The sequence below is a fragment of the Canis lupus genome, chromosome X (genome assembly GCF_003254725.2).
Source record: "Canis lupus dingo isolate Sandy chromosome X, ASM325472v2, whole genome shotgun sequence".
NCBI lineage: Eukaryota > Metazoa > Chordata > Mammalia > Carnivora > Canidae > Canis > Canis lupus.
The window spans coordinates 43,248,635-43,263,592 of record NC_064281.1 but is presented as its reverse complement, the minus strand read 5'-3'; positions in this window follow the sequence as shown (position 1 = coordinate 43,263,592).

The window sequence follows — 14,958 nt, the reverse complement described above, 5'->3', positions numbered from 1 at the left end:
TTTTCTCTGACTGACTTATTTCACTTAGCATAATACCCTCGAATGATGCTGAAGTCATTTTAGGTATAGCTTTCAGCTCCCCCATCACATTTCCCCATCACATTTCACACACACACACACACACACACACACAGAGTCAATTCCATATATATAAATTCCATACATATAAAACCTCTTCTTTATCCAGTCATTTGTCAGTGGATATCTGGGCTCTTTCCATATTTTGGCTGTTGTCGACATTGCTGCTATAAACAGCAATGTGCCCCTTTGAATCACTATTTTTATATCCTTTGGAGAAATATTTAGTAGTGCAATTGCTGGGTCATAGGGTAGTTCTATTTTTCACTTTTTGAGGAACCTCCATACTATTTTCCAGAGTGGCTTAACCAGTTTTCATTCCCACCAGCAGTGTAAGAGGGTTCCCCTTTTTCTGCATCCTTGCCAATATCTGTTGTTTCCTTAGTTGTTTTTAATTTTAGCCATTCTGACCAATATTAGGTGGTATGACATTGTGGTTTTGATTTGTATTTCCCTGATGCCAAGTGATGTTGAGCTAGGTCACGTTTTAAAACTATAGATACCTGGGCTCTACTCAATATCTATTGAGGCTGGGTCTCAATACAAGGGGAACTAGGCATCTAGATTTTCAAAAAACATACCTCCTATTGCTTCCAATGCACAAATCTAGTTGATCTTATTCAAGCTCTTCATTTTAAAGATGTAAAACCTGAAGTCCAGGGAGGGAAGGCACTCATCCAAGGTTACACAGCCAATTAGTGGCAGAACTGACTCTCCAGTCTGATCTGGAAATAGCCAATTAATTGTCTTTACTCACAACTTTGTCCAGGACTGCTTTTTTCTCTGTGTGCCTTACAAACTTAAATGTACACAACAGAAGCTATAAAAGAAAGGACACAAAGAGAAGGGATAAAAGGAAAAACAGGGAGAGGGGAAAAGAAAGCATGGAGGATTTCAAACTATTCAAGGACTTGGATGGGGATAAGAACCTGTGAAAGTCTGAAATTTCTAATACTTATTAGCTGGAGAGAATCTGCACAGAAATTATTTGAGAGTCACACTGCAAACACTATTGGGAATTTTATGATCCCTGAGCGCAGTGGCTGTCATCTTTGTACTGCTATTAATCAGCCAGGCTTGGTCTTCCATTCCCCAGTATAATCTCCTCAATTGTCCTTAGCTCTAGGCTATGCTATGTGATACTTTCACCCCACTTTGAGCCTTACCCAATCTTGTGGCTCTTTGCAGGTCAAACAGGCTCCCATCCATCCTTTCTGTATTAAAGCCACTTATGGAGTGGCAGAGACAATGTCTCCATGGATCTAACTTACATGAGTTTGTTTTCTTTTCAGATTTATTTGGTAGGGAGGGGGAAAATGGAAGCCTCCAAAGTTATTTCTACCAATGCATCAATGACATCTCAATCTAGAGGAGGGATTTTTAGGTGTTACAATTATCTATTGAAACAGGATCCTGAAAAAAAATTAAGCTATTGTAAATTTAAGATTAAGAAAGTGGTTAGGGGGTTTGGTAACACCAATTTTTCAGCCACCTTAACTTTCTGCAAGTGCACAAGCAACCCTTTCTTTCTGCATTTGTGATTTCTGCTCTTCTGAGTCTTGGTAACAAAGGTCATAAAATGATGCTGAAGTCATTTTAGGTATAGCTTTCAGCTTCCCCATCACATTTCACACACACACACACACACGCACACACACACACACACACACACACACACTCAATTCCAATGGCTTTCATTCTCTCATTCTTTATCTCTTTGTGGCATTTGATATTGTTGACCATTCTCCTTCCTTCCATTCTTGAAAGCTTCTGTCATGTGACTCCAGGGAAACTATGCATTAGGGTAGTGTCTTATTATTCCTTTCTTTTTTCTTCCTATCTCTTCCAAATGTGAATCATAAGATTCACAACTGAAATCCCTTATCTCCCTAGATTCTCTTTCATAGATCACTGCTACTCAAACTGTAGCCCATGTGCACTAGTTATTAGTCCACAATCAAATAAGAAGCTTATCCAGAATTCAAATCATTCACATCACTAAGCACATAGATTAGTTCAACTGGCATTTTTGGTAACAAAGCTTTCCTGATGAAGGAAGCAGTGCATTGCTACAAGTGTCTCCTCCTGCCATAGTCTAGTGACTCAAGATTTTACACTGTTACAGCTTCAGTATTCATCTCTATTCAAAAAAAGTTCATTCAAATCACTATCTCTAACCCCAGCTTCTTCCCAGAGCTCCAAATATGTATCTTAGCTGCATGCTAGACCCCAACCACCACCACCAACCTGGATATTCCATTAGCTCTTTAAACTCAACAAGTTAAAAACTAAACTCACACCTGAAATCCTTTTTGGAGACAAACAAACCTACACATCTTCAAATATGTCTTTTATGTATATATTTTATCATATACATAGTACATGAATTCATTTTCCTTGTAAAAATTTTTAAAAATATTTTATTTATTTATTCATGAGAGACACAGAGAGAGAGAGAGAGGCAGAGACACAGGCAGAGGGAGAAGCAGGGTCCATGCACTGGGAGCCCGACATGGGATTCAATCCCGGGTCTCCAGGATCGCGCCCTGGGCCAAAGGCAGGCGCTAAACCACTGCGCCACCCAGGGATCCCTACTTTTTTTAAAAGAAGAAAGAAAAGTGGAAGCAGCAAAGATCTGGTGGTCATGTTGGGGAGCTCTTAGGAATTTCACAAAAGATATCAGAGGCTAAGTATCAAAATAAGTAGAAGCACCCCAGAAGTGATGAAAGGAGACGAATGGAGAAATGAGAGAATGAGGTAGTCTGGGGGAGAGGAGAAAATGAAGGCAGAAATTGGAGCAGATATGCAACTAGATCGTTAGATTGTGAGAATAGGCTGCATGGAAACTAAGGGCCAAATGTTTAAAAGGTTAAAAGATTACTATTCCTAAGTAGCCAAGAATCTATGGTGGCCTATTTCTTTCTTTGTTCCATTTGTGTTTCAACCAAAAGCTCTAATTATGGTTGATGTTAAGAGCAGTGCTGATGCAACCAAATAAAGAATGAAGACCCATATGCTTTAAAGTGAAATTAGGCATGATAAAAAAAAACCCTGTGCAGCATCCTCTAAAGTCCTTGAAAGTACCAAAAGTCCTATTCAGTATCTTTACAAAAGTGTTCATCTTAATTTATCCTACTTCTAATTAAACCAGATTTTCTCAAAGTACCAGCACTAAAACTCATTCAACTTCATAGTTTATTTTTTTAAAGATTTTTATTTATCTATTCATGAGAGACATAGAAAGAGGCAGAGACATAGGAAGAGGGAGAAGCAGGCTCTCTGCTGCAAGCCTGATGCAGGACTCGATCCCAGGACCCTGGGAACATGACCTGAGCCAAAGGTAGATGTTCATGAGCCACCCAGGTACCCCTACAGTTTATTTTATTTAATTATTAGTTCAACAACATTGTATCTCATGTGAATTTTTATAGCAGCTACACAGTTTCAGCTATGCCATGGAACAAATTGGATTAATGGATGCACATGTAAAATTACCCATCTTTAGCAAGATCCTGATAAAACATGCACTCTAAGGCCCAAACAACTGCCTTACAACCCAACTTTAAAACATCACCTATTATTTAATTTTCTATGTTTGCTTCTTGCCTCATCAAACAGCCCATAAGCAATTCAGAGTTAAGAAACCTACAATTTTCATCTCTTACCCAGTGTTTCCCCAACACTAGGCCAGGCACAAGGCCTATATCTTCTCCAGGACTAGTTTCATATAAGAATTCAGTTGAATGGCAAATTAAACCTGCTTTCTCGGAGGAGGGGCAAGATGGCAGAAGAGTAGGGTCCCCAAATCACCTGTCCCCACCAAATTACCTAGATAACCTTCAAATTATCCTGAAAATCTACGAATTCGGCCTGAGATTTAAAGAGAGAACAGCTGGAATGCTACAGTGAGAAGAGTTCGCGCTTCTATCAAGGTAGGAAGACGGGGGGGGGGGGGGGGGGGGGGGCGGAGAAATAAAGAAACAAAAGGCATCCAAGGGGGAGGGGCCCCGCGAGGAGCTGGGCTAAGGCCGGGCCAGTGTCACCAGGACAGGAGAGCTCCGTCCCGTCCCGGAGAAGCAGAAGCTGCACCAATCTTCCCGAGCGGAAAGGCCTCGCAGGGATTTGGAGCAGGACCCCAGGAGGGCGGGGATGCCCTTAGTCTCCCTGGGATAGTAACAGAGGAACTGAGCCCCGGGGAGAGTGCACCGAGCTCCCTAAGGGCTGCAGCGCGCACGGCGGGACCCGGAGCAGCTCGGAGGGGCTCGGGCGACGGCTCCGGGGAGGGGGCTGCGGGGCCGGGAGCGCGAATCCAACAGCGCAGACCGGGAGCACTGGGCGCCCGGGACACAGCCCAGGATCCGGCCTGCCCCCGGGACAGGCAGAGGCCGGGAGGGCCCAGGACAGCAAGGACGCTCCTGCCCCGAGCTGAGCAGATCAGCGGCCCCGCCCCCGGAGCCTCCAGGCCCTGCAGACGGAGAGCTCCGGGGTTACTGTGGGGGCTGAATCCAGGGCTCCAGAGCTGGCCCCGCCACTGGTGTTGCTCCTCCTGGGGCCTCACGGGATAAACAACCCCCACTGAGCCCTGCACCGGCAGGGGGCAGAGCAGCTCCCCCAAGTGCTAACACCTGAAAATCAGCACAACAGGCCCCTCCTCCAGAAGACCAGCTAGAAGGACAAGTTCCAGGGAAAGTCAAGAGACTTAAAGTATACAGAATCAGAAGATACTCCCCCGTGTTTTTTTTTTTTTTTTTGGTTGCTTGTTTGTTTGTTTGTTTGTTTTTTGCTTCTTTGCTTTTTTATTTCTGTTTGTTGCCCCACCCTTTTTTTCCTTTCTTTCTTTTTCTTTCTATTTTTCTTCTCTTTTTTTTTCTTTTTTTCTTCCCTTTTTTCTTTTTTCTTTTTCTCTTTTTGTTCCTTCTTTCTCTCCTCTCTTTTTCTCCTTTTCCCAAAACAACTTGTTTTTGGCCACTCTGCATTGAGCAAAATGACTAGAAGGAAAACCTCACCTCAAAAGAAAGAATCAGAAACAGTCCTCTTTCCCACAGAGTTACAAAACCTGGATTACAATTCAATGTCAGAAAGCCAATTCAGAAGCACTATTATACAGCTACTGGTGGCTCTAGAAAAAAGCATAAAGGACTCAAGAGACTTCATGACTGCAGAATTTAGATCTAATCAGGCAGAAATTAAAAATCAATTGAATGAGATGCAATCCAAACTAGAAGTCCTAACGGCGAGGGTTAACGAGGTGGAAGAACGAGTGAGTGACATAGAAAACAAGTTGATGGCAAAGAGGGAAACTGAGGAAAAAAGAGACAAACAATTAAAAGACCATGAAGATAGATTAAGGGAAATAAACGACAGCCTGAGGAAGAAAAACCTAGGTTTAATTGGGGTTCCCGAGGGCGCCGAAAGGGACAGAGGGCCAGAATATGTATTTGAACAAATCCTAGCTGAAAACTTTCCTAATCTGGGAAGGGAAACAGGCATTCAGATCCAGGAAATAGAGAGATCCCCCCCCTAAAATCAATAAAAACCGTTCAACACCTCGACATTTAATAGTGAAGCTTGCAAATTCCAAAGATAAAGAGAAGATCCTTAAAGCAGCAAGAGACAAGAAAGCCCTGACCTTTATGGGGAGGAGTATTAGGGTAACAGCAGACCTCTCCACAGAGACCTGGCAGGCCAGAAAGGGCTGGCAGGATATATTCATGGTCCTAAATGAGAAGAACATTCAACCAAGAATACTTTATCCAGCAAGGCTCTCATTCAAAATGGAAGGAGAGATAAAGAGCTTCCAAGACAGGCAGGAACTAAAAGAATATGTGACCTCCAAATCAGCTCTGCAAGAAATTTTAAGGGGGACGCTTAAAATTCCCCTTTAAGAAGAAGTCCAGTGGAACAATCCACAAAAACAAGGACTGAATTGATATCATGATGACACTAAATTCATATCTTTCAATAGTAACTCTGAACGTGAACGGGCTTAATGACCCCATCAAAAGGCGCAGGGTTTCAGACTGGATAAAAAAGGAGGACCCATCTATTTGCTGAACCCAGAAGTGGGCCCTGAACTTTATGGTCAACTAATATCCGATAAAGTAGGAAAGAGTATCCATTAGAAGAAAGACAGTCTCTTCAATAAATGGTGCTGGGATAATTGGACATCCACATGCAGAAGAATGAAACTAGACCACTCTCTTTCACCATACACAAAGATAAACTCAAAATGGATGAAAGATCTAAATGTGAGACAAGAGTCCATCAAAATCCTAGAGGAGAACACAGGCAACACCCTTTTTGAACTTGGCCACAGTAACTTCTTGCAAGATACATCCACGAAGGCAAAAGAAACAAAAGCAAAACTGAACTATTGGGACTTCATCAAGATAAGAAGCTTTTGCACAGCAAAGGATACAGTCAACAAAACTCAAAGACAACCTACAGAATGGGAGAAGATATTTGCAAATGACATATCAGATAAAGGGCTAGTTTCCGAGATCTATAAAGACCTTATTCAACTCAACACCAAAGAAACAAACAATCCAATCATGAAATGGGCAAAAGACATGAAGAGAAATCTCACAGAGGAAGACATAGACATGGCCAACACGCACATGAGAAAATGCTCTGCATCACTTGCCATCAGGGAAATACAAATCAAAACCACAATGAGATACCACCTCACACCAGTGAGAATGGGGAAAATTAACAAGGCAGGAAACCAGAAATGTTGGAGAGGATGCAGAGAAAAGGGAACCCTCTTACACTGTTGGTGGGAATGTGAACTGGTGCAGCCACTCTGGAAAACTGTGTGGAGGTTCCTCAAAGAGTTAAAAATACACCTGCCCTACGACCCAGCAATTGCACTGCTGAGGATTTACCCCAAAGATGCAGATGCAATGAAACGCCGGGACACCTGCACCCCGATGTTTCTAGCAGCAATGGCCACGATAGCCAAACTGTGGAAGGAGCCTCGGTGTCCATCGAAAGATGAATGGATAAAGAAGATGTGGTTTATGTATACAATGGAATATTACTCAGCCATTAGAAACGACAAATACCCACCATTTGCTTCAACGTGGATGGAACTGGAGGGTATTATGTTGAGTGAAGTAAGTCAATTGGAGGACAAACATTATATGTTCTCATTCATTTGGGGAATATAAATAATAGTGAAAGGGAATAGAAGGGAAGGGAGAAGAAATGTGTGGGAAATATCAGAAAGGGAGACAGAACATAAAGACTCCTAACTCTGGGAAACGAACTAGGGGTGTTGGAAGGGGTGGAGGTCGGGTGTTGGGGGTGAATGGGTGACGGGCACTGAAGGGGACACTTTACGGGATGAGCACTGGGTGTTATTCTGTATGTTGGTAAATTGAACACCAATAAAAAATAAATTTATTAAAAAGTAAATAAATTTATAAACCTGCTTTCTCCATACCTGTTCCTTTCACTTTCTCTCTTTCTTCACTACTACATTTCTTAAGACTATAATCTGTCAGGGAAGTCACTCAACTACTCTGACATAGTTTCTACACCTGTATCTTGGGTATATAATAATTTACTTAACTGATATAAAATGTTGAGGACAGTGGCTATCTAATAAAAGTGATCCATTGTTATTATCTGACTCCTTGGCTCACTATCAATGAATTACTGTTATTAATGGTGAAAGTCAGAACCCACCCCTTCCCTGGTGTGCTAGAGTGAAAAAAGGATTGATTACCACTCTCTGAGGTGGTGACTCCATGGATTACAGAATTTAGTCTTCACAACTGCCTTGAGGATCTCTGATAGACTCAGGAGTGCTCCCCAGGCTTGATTTGCAGGGATGTCTTTATGCTAATTAAAGGTACACAGAAAAAAGAGTGTTTCCAGCATATGTAAATTCAGATGTTTCCAGGAGGGCTTCATGTACTACACAATAACATTCCATCTGGGCTGAGGATGGGGCTGCTTTGAGGCAGATAGGAACTTTTCCAGGATCAAAAGCATCAGTAAGTCTGTGGGTCTTACTCTCCAGAAGGGATCTCCAAAACTATAATTGGTTGCTCAACCTATCGGAAACAATATATATACATAATATACATATTATATCTATAACAGTAAATATGAAAAAATAAATACTAAATAGTAGATACAGATATAAAAGCATCTGTTCCTAACCATTCTGGCTATGTACCTCTGTGTACGACAGACTCTCAAGGCAAGTTTCATTGTTATTGGAATGTTTATGAATTTGTATTTTAAAGTAAAAAAGGGGAGCAATCTGCACTTTTAGTCTCCACTTCCTTCCCTGCTATTTGTGTTTCAGCCCACTTGGCCTGGGTTTCTTCTGGCACCGTTCTACTGAATATGCCCTCTTTAAGGTCACCAATATCCAAAGTATGGAATCAAGTCAGCCCTGCTCCTATCATCATCTTTCTTGACCTCTGTGAAGTATTTGACACTGTGGACCAGACATTCCATCTCTACAGGTTTTACTCCTATCTCTCTGATTATTCATTCTCTTCTTTCAACAGCCTGTGCCTATCCCTTAAAGGTTGCTGTTTCTAGGGGTCCCATTCATAATGCCCTTTTCATATTTTGCAAACTCTTCCAGGGAAATCTCCATTCACTTGGCTTCAACTACCTCATTGATGACACACTTTTGTCTCCAACCTACACATTTCTCTTCCACTCTAGACCCATATATTCAACTATCTACTGAATCTTTTCAACTAATTTCCACTAACGTCACTGTCATCTATAAAGTAATCTAAACTAGATATCTGGGAGTCACAGAAAAGTTTTCCTTCTCCCTAGTACCCACATTCAATTGTCCACAAAATACTATTATAACATTCTTTGGAATTGCCTCTTAATCTTGTTCCCTCCTCATTATTTCCACTGTCACTGACTTTGTTCTGACCCTTATCACCTCTCACTTGGATTTTTGCAATAGTCTTTCTAATTGGTCTCCCAGCATCTGTTCTTGCCTCCTTCCAAACTGCCCTCCATGTAGCTGTTGGAGTGAACTTTGTAAATTGTCAGTAATATATCATGTTTCTGCCCCCAAAATATTCAGTGCTAAATCCAAATGCTTTAGTATGGCATAGGGAGGTCCTTCACAGTCACTCTAATTTCCTTTTCTAGCAAGATCATCTGACATTGCTTCAAACTGAACTTCTTGCAGCTCCCTGAACACTCTATGTGCCTTTATATTTCTGTGTCTTTGCAAATGCTGTTCCTAGTGCCTGAAATGACTCATCTCTTCTTCTCCATCTTTGAAACATAGTTCAAATGTCACCTTCTTTATGAACACTACCTTGGTTCCCCTAGAGCCAGGAGAGACTCTTCCTTTTCTGAGTTAGCATTTTGTCCAGGCATCTAATTATCACGTTTATTATTCTGTATTTCAATGATTTATGTGTACCTATGTCTTAAAGAGAGATCTGTATATAGAGCTATAAATGAAAAAAGGCAAGAAATAGCATCTTATGTGTCTTTATACCTTCCATACCTACTACAGTGCCTGGCACATAGTAGATAGTCAATAGTAGTCTGGTGAAAGGATAAATGTGGTTGGCTCCCTAGAAAGGCACTAAACCAATAAAATAATAATAAAACAAAAAAATCTCCACAGAGTTACATGCATGCATTGAGACCCATGGATTACTTGGATCCTAAGCATCTGGGTTCACAGTCAATGATTAGATGAATTCTTTCCTAAAGATGCCTACGGTGATAACGAAAGATGCTATAGCAGCAACCAGAACTATAATAACCAAGAAACTAAGTTACTTAGTTACTTATGGAACTGTGATATCCTTTCTATTCTTTAGTACATTCCTTCTTGGCACTTATGAAGAAAAGCACTAACCCTTAGGCTAGTGGTGGAGGTGAGAGTGGAGGCGGGGAGTCAGGATGAGCTGACTTCTTCAGTCTCATTCACACGTTTTGGTTTCCATGGAAGAGAGAGAGCACACACGTGATGTCGTCAAGACTACAAAATCTTCCCTCGTCATTGTTTCCAAAGGAGTCAAACCTCTTTTAAGGACTCTATCCTCTGACTTATACTCACCCACCTTCACTTGTCACACAAAAGAGAACCTTATCAAGGGAGGAAAGTCTATGATATTTCAGTATGTAGTCAATCTAGTCGCCTCTTTTTTTTTTTTTAGTCACCTCTTTTATCATCATACCAGAGTGTGTCTTGATGAAGCTTAACATAGCACAGAAGAAAGAAATTTATAGAGCAAGAGTGAAAATCCAACCCAAACTCAGCAGAAAGAAAGTGGTTAAAGGCAAAAGGTGAGTCAGCTTTACAGGCACTGCCATAGCTGATAGTAACAAGGAAAACATGGACATTCATGCAAACTTAACTGAGGTTTGCTGACTGACTTTGTTGTCAATGCCCTGTGTTCTCACTGTATTAATACTAAGGAGAAGGTTCAATGAAGACCTGGCAGTGCAGTTTGATTCTCTGTTGTGGACTGAATTATGTGTCACCAAAATTCATATGTTGAAGCCCTAACCCCCAATGTAATGGTATTTAGAAGTAAGCCTCAGGGAGATCATTAGGTTTAGATGAAGTCATGAGGGTGGGGCCCTCATGATGGGATTAATAGCCGTAAGAGAAGAGACACCAGAAAGTTTTCTCTTTCACTCTTTTCATCATATGAGGACACAGTAGAAAGGCAGCCATCTGTAAGTCAGGAAGAACACCCTTACCAGAACCCAACCATCCTGATCTCAGATTTTCAGCCTCCAGAATCATGAGAAATAAATTTATATTGTTTAAGCCACTGAGTCTATGGCACTTTGTTATGGCAGCCCAAGCTGACAAAGATATCCTCCTAGAATCTTCCTTAAAGGTAGCAACCCCAAGTTATTAGTGGTGAGTTAATTTAGTGTATACTATCTGTATCTGTTCCCAGTTCCTCCAACACTTTCATTCTTCAAGAAGCTTAAGAAAAGTTTCAGATTACATTAAAATCACTTCTTCTTGCTCCTCTTATTTGTTCTCCTCGAGGCTATGTTCATGTGAACAATTCAAGACATTTCCATCTTTATGCCTTTTATTACTGACATTTCAATATGCTTGAAGATTGGGCAAAGTTCCTCTCATCTCCGCTCCAAATTTTCATTTCTCCTATGAAGAAGAAGTTGTGGAGCAGAATAAGGCTGCAGTTCTGTGCTGCAGTTGGAAGAAAAGTTGGTATTCTTGGGAAAGAATGCAAGCACAAGGGAGGATTTTTAAAGGAAACAATATTCTCAGGCAAGGATGGGAGTCAGTCATTAATGGAGGGGGGCGTTGTATTGATAAAAAGCAGATGCCTCCTACCACAGTTTTGGAGTGGACAGCAAATGAATAGGAATGGCAATGGCTGATGTAATGTGTCCTTCTATCATTTCTAGAGACCCTGACACAATCTGTAATGAAACTATCCTCCCCAGAATTTGATTGATTTGGAAAGTATTCACTTGGAGGATTCAATGGTAATGAACTACAGATGAGTATCTATCTCACAAGGCTGTTGGGGGAAATTAAATAAAATAATATATGGAAGTGTTTAGCATGGACTCTGGCTTATAGTAATCAATCCATAAATGGAAGCTGTTGTTGTAGTTACTATTGTTGCTGTTGGTAGTGGTGAAATTGGGGTTTCCTTATCATGGTAACTGTATTCCTATCAGTGTTAGGTTTTCCCTGAGTTGGTTTTGTCACAATAGCAATTGTAGTGAGGGGAGACGAGTTGATAGCAGTCCAGAACAATAACCTGAGAAATAGTGAATCAAGAGATGGATGAAATGCACCATCCGTCCCACCACATGAACTTAGGAGTCATCAGTGACATCTCCCTCTCTGTTTCTGCTCCTCACTCTCAATCTATCACCAAGCTCTATTTATATCTTCTCTTAAATATCTATTGACTGGCTACCTAACTGATCTCCCAACTTCTCTTATTCCTCCCTGATGGTCTCTTCTTCACAAAAAGGTCTTCTTAACATGTAAATTATGACATCCCATTGACCATGACAATTTGAACAAATGCATTTACCTCCACTCTTTTGGTAAATCTCGCTAAAATGATGGTAATTTCAGGAGAGATGATGATAGCAATACAATTTTTGAAGCTAGAAAATAGAAACACAAGGGTAACTGACTTATCTGACCTGAGGAAATTGAATCCCAAACTGGCAGTGGGAAAAGTTGATAAGCCAAACAATTCACAACAAAGAACTTCCAAAGTTTCAGCAATTGGTGGTACATGTACTTCTGGAAGTGGGGGTGAAATTGAAGCTGAAAAGGAGAATATTGCTTAAAATGTATTAAGCAGTTAGATCCCAAGTTCCCATCTACAACTTCACACATTGGGTGATTGTCTCTGCCCTTCTCCCCACCAGAATATGTGAGGTTTATTCTCTGGAGAGAGTAAAAAAAAAAAGGTCTCTGGATTGGGGAAACTTTGAGCACAGTTGAGACAGAGGTATTATATGAAAAACAGAAGAATTAAGAAGTTTATATATTGATTGTTAAGACTTCTAGCCCCTTACCCACTTGGTTCTCAGAATTCTGGCAGTCAGACTTATAGCCACCAGGCAGGGTATTGGAATATTCTACTTTGGGAATAATAATAATAATAATAATAATAATAATAATAATAAAAAGACTTAAAGATATCTGCATAAAGGGCTGTCCAATGAAAAAACCCAACCAGATCATCTTGTAGTAAAGCCTGTTATAGTATACAAATTCTAAGGTGATCCTCAACAAGTCTCACCTCCTGGTTTTCATGCCTTTTTGTTAATCTGTCCACTGGAATGTTGTTGAGACCTGTGACTTGCTTCTAACCAACAGAATATGGCAAAGGTAATGGGATTTACTCCCATGATTAAGTTATATTATGTAAGGTTCTGCCCTAGCAGAGTGGAGCCAGGGTCTCTTCTTGTGGGCTTCATGAAATAAGAAGCAATGCTGAAGAATCCCACATGGCAAGGAACTACCAGTACCTTTAAGGAACAGTGGGTGGCTCTAGCCAACAGCTAGCAAAAAGACACAGCCCTCAGTCATATAGCCCCCCAAAAATAAATTCTTCCAAAAACCTGAATGTACTTGGAAGCACATTATTCCCCAGTCAAATCTCCAAATAAGAATGCATCCTAAACAACCTTGATTCATCCTATGCAGAAGGCTCAGCTATGCCAAGCTTGAACTCGTGATGCACAGAAACAATGAGATAATCAATGTGTGTTGTTTTAAGTCACAAACTTTGTGGTAATTTGTTAAACAGCAGTAGAAAACTAGTGCACTCTAGTGCACTCCACAAGTCTCACTAAGCACTTTGATTTTCTAATCCACTTTTTAGGAACCTATTTATAAAAATGAGCAGATAGCCAAGGATGATGAGGTATCTGAGGAAAGCCTCTGATATCAAAGACAGAGACCTAAACAAAAAACTTAAAAGAAACATAGAGATGAAAAATAATCATAATATCAAAGAAAATATATTGCATCCACTAAATATGAGTAAGATGATATTTTTTTAAATGGGATACTGAGAGGAAACAAAATTGCTCTTAAAAATTCCTTGAAACGCTTATTAGAAAGAGTTGCATAATAAGGAATTTGTCTTCATCCCAGGTTTTGGGATGGAGCTTCTACACCCTTGGAATTTATTGAGTGATAGGAGTGTCTTTGTTATTTATGGTAGGCCTCTGGGACCTTGTTCCAATTTATGCTAATGGAAGGGTGGGGCAAGATGGTGGAAGAGTAAGGGTCCTCAACTCACCTGGTCCCAACAACTTACATAGACAACTTTCAAATCATCCTGAACACCTACAAATTCAATCTGAGATTTAAAGAAAGAACAGCCGGAATGCTGCAGAGAGAAGGGTTTGTGCTTCTAGTAAGAATCATCTAGGGTGAAATTTACTTAGGTAGTGGTTGATATTCTTGACTCAGCCTATTAATATAGCCACTCTGCACTGAGCAAAATGACTAGAAGGAGAACTCACCACAAAAGAAAGAAGCAGAAATAGTGCTCTGCCACAGAGTTACAGAATATGGATTACAATTCGATGTCAGAAAGCCAATTCAGAAGCACGATTATAAAGCTACTGGTGTCTCTAGAAAAAAGCATAAAGCATTCAAGAGACCTTATGACTGCAGAACTTAGATCTAATCAGGCCGAAATTAAAAATCAATTAAATGAGATGCAATACAAACTGGAGGTCCTAACGAGGGTTAATGAGGTGGAAGAAAGAGTGAGTGACATAGAAGACAAGTTGATGGCAAGGAAGGAGGCTGAGGAAAAAAGAGAAAAACAATTAAAAGAACATGAGGAAAGGTTAAGGGAAATAAATGATAGCCTCAGAAGGAAGAATCTATGTATAATTGGGGTTCCAGAAAACGCTGAGAGGGCCAGAGGGCCAGAAAGCATATTTGAACAAATCATAGCTGAGAACTTCCATGATTTGGGGAGAGAAACAGGCATTCAGATCCAGGAGATAGAGAGGTTCCCCCCAAAATCAATAAAAACCATTCAACACCTCGACATTTAATAGTGAAACTTGCAAATTCCAAAGATAAAGAGAAAATCCTTAAAGCAGCAAGAGACAAGAGATTCTTAACTTATATGGGGAGAAATATTAGATTAACAGAAGACCTCTCCACAGAGACCTGGCAGGCCAGAAAGGGCTGGCAGGATATATTCAAGGTACATGCAGCCAAGAACACTTTATCCAGCAAGGCTGTCATTCAGAATAGAAGGAGAGATAATGAGCTTCCAAGAGAGGCAGAAACTGAAAGAATATGTGACCACCAAACCAGCTCTGCAAGAAATGTTAAGGGGGACCCTGTAAAAGAAAAAGGAAGTCCAAAGAAATAATCCA